Source organism: Bactrocera tryoni, unplaced genomic scaffold, assembly GCF_016617805.1.
Source record: "Bactrocera tryoni isolate S06 unplaced genomic scaffold, CSIRO_BtryS06_freeze2 scaffold_25, whole genome shotgun sequence".
Classification (NCBI taxonomy): Eukaryota; Metazoa; Arthropoda; class Insecta; order Diptera; family Tephritidae; genus Bactrocera; species Bactrocera tryoni.
The window spans coordinates 13,789,067-13,791,638 of record NW_024395977.1 but is presented as its reverse complement, the minus strand read 5'-3'; the positions used below and the strand labels follow the sequence as shown (position 1 = coordinate 13,791,638).

The 2,572-nt window shown below is 31.4% G+C and overlaps 1 pseudogene; it reads left to right on the top strand.

Annotated features, from left to right (window-relative positions):
- The first annotated feature begins 225 nt into the window (after nt 1-225).
- On the top strand, nt 226-2,352 carry LOC120780750 (annotated as a pseudogene).
- Nucleotides 2,353-2,572: the final 220 nt, after the last annotated feature.

The following is a 2,572-nucleotide window of genomic DNA, read 5'->3' as shown; positions in this document are numbered from 1 at the left end:
ATGCCCCTGAACTTGAAATAACGCTATTACTTGTTCTTTCATTTTTGTTCTTGTTATTATAAGCGTACACCTTTTATTATTAGCGTAATCTTATTGTTGTTTTCAATTTGCTAATTTCAATGCATATTGCATATTACATGATAGCATTCAACCGCGAGGGAGAAGTTGTGATGAGCACTGCTTATTTATAAAACTGAAAAAGTAAAAGTTTGATATAAGTTCATAATGGGAAGAAAACGAAATGTATTCATACGTGATTTTTATATTATTGAAGGCTCCAATGGAGAATGTAAACTTTGTAAAAAAAAAATTAGTGCACTCTGTTTAACTAATATGAAAAGACATTTACAAAAGGACCATAGTTATATATATGATGACAACAGGGCTAAAATAGAAAGCAGTGCAAAAACGATAAAAAAATTAAATTTACCGTTGAAATGTCCGTGAATGAAGTTGTTAATTCTTGCATCACTTTGTTAACTAAACAATCAGTGCCCTTGTCACATTTTGACAGTGAGCCATTTAATACATTAACAAACCCAATATTTGATGGTCTACATATTCCAAAAATAAACTCAAGAAATATTTTACACCATTTGAAAGATCAGTGTGATAACTTAAAAAATAATATAAGAAATTTAACAAAAAATAAAATACTTTGCTTAAAAATGGATGCAGTTACTCGCCACGATCGGGCTATTTTGGGTGTAAATGTGCAAATAATCACATCCAATAAACTTGAAATATTCACACTAGTCATGCTCGAATTGAAGCGGAAACATACTGCGCAATATTTAACCACTAAAATTGAAAATGTTTTGAAAAGTTTCAATATAGATAAGGCGCAAGTTTATGCAGTAACCACTGATAACGGCCGGAATATGGTGAAAGCGGTGGTACTGTTATCATTGTATAGTGATGACGAAGAAAGTGACAGTGAAATAGAAGACAATTACGAAAGTATTGTGTGCAATGTAAGATTTGAAAATATTATTTCTATTAAATGTGCTGCCCACACATTGCAGTTAGCTGTTAAAGACTTTTTAGATAACTTAAATACAAATGTAGTGAATAAGTCACCGAATTGTGTAAAATATTTGAGAACACCTGCATATCGGTAAGTTATTTCCTTAAAGTCCGCATGTACAAAATGTGTTCTTGTTAAATTTTTCATTCTATTCCAGACATAGTATTAAAAGTAGCCAAACCCCCAAACCAATATTGGACGTACCAACACGTTGGAGCTCCACTTATAATATGTTGAAGCGACTTCTACACTTAAAAGAATTTTGCTGTAAAAATTTGCCATTATCCGAGCAACTCCAAAGACATGAGTGGGCGGAACTAGAAAAAATTATGCATGCTCTACAACCAGTAAATACTCTGACGCTGAAACTACAAAAATTTAATTTATTGTTCGGAGATTTTTATAAAAATTGGCTAGAGCTTATTTTTACTCTAAAAGACTTCAATACTGAGATGACCAGACAACTTCTGGATCACATCGGAAAAAGGCAAACAAAGTTGCTTGAATGTGACACTATGTATGCAGCCCTATTTTTAGACCCCAGATTTAAGCGTGTGTTGTCAAATGACAAAATAAATTCGGCCAAAAATCATTTAAAAAAAATGGTGCTCCAGCTAGTAAACGTGGTGAGCTAAGACAATAAATTTAAAATAATTTGTAATAATTTATAATATATTTTTAATGTTCTGTTTGTTATTTTTTTAATGTTTTTTTATTTGTATTGTATTTAAGCAAAACACTGAAACTCAGCGATTTTCCCGCTGGACACCACCTGTTGCAGAAGACTTATTTCTAATAGATGAAAGCTCCGTTGCAAGCTCTCGATCTTTATTAGCTGACGGTTTAAAGTCAATGGAGATGAATTATTCATCTTCGTATGAAGATGACATTCCTATGTCAATAAATGACATCCTCCGAAAAGCGTATTTTGAAATAGATAATTATAAAGAAAAACGTTTGGATACTTCTGCTAATTTATTGGAATATTGGGAGAGCAAAAAATTTGCGTATCCATGGCTTCAAGAATTAGCTTTAATTGTTCATTCTGTACCTGCCACTCAAGTCAGTGTAGAAAGGTCATTTTCGGCACTCAGATTGATATTGGGAGATTTGAGATATAATTTATCTGAGGAACATTTAGAATCGATTATGATGGTAAAATTGAACACCTGAAAAAACTTCTTAACACTGACTTGAATGGCAGCCAAAACTTATAAGCCTTTCGCAGTAGTAACCATTACTTTTTAAGTTTTACGTAAGCTAAGAATTTTAAAATTTTTTTATTTCGCTCTATTCACGTTTTATAGCTGATACATTATCCATGATATTTTATAATTTTCTATATTTTAATTGCCAGTTTCTTCTTTATCACTACGCCTAAATTTGCTTCTTCTGAATACTGTTTTAATTAAAGCATTGCTACCGTGAATATATCTACGTAAGAGTTTATTGAACGTTTGATAATGGATAAGTCGCATATATTCATATATAAAAATTGGAATGATGCAGAATATTGTAATACATACGGCATAAATAAATAAATAC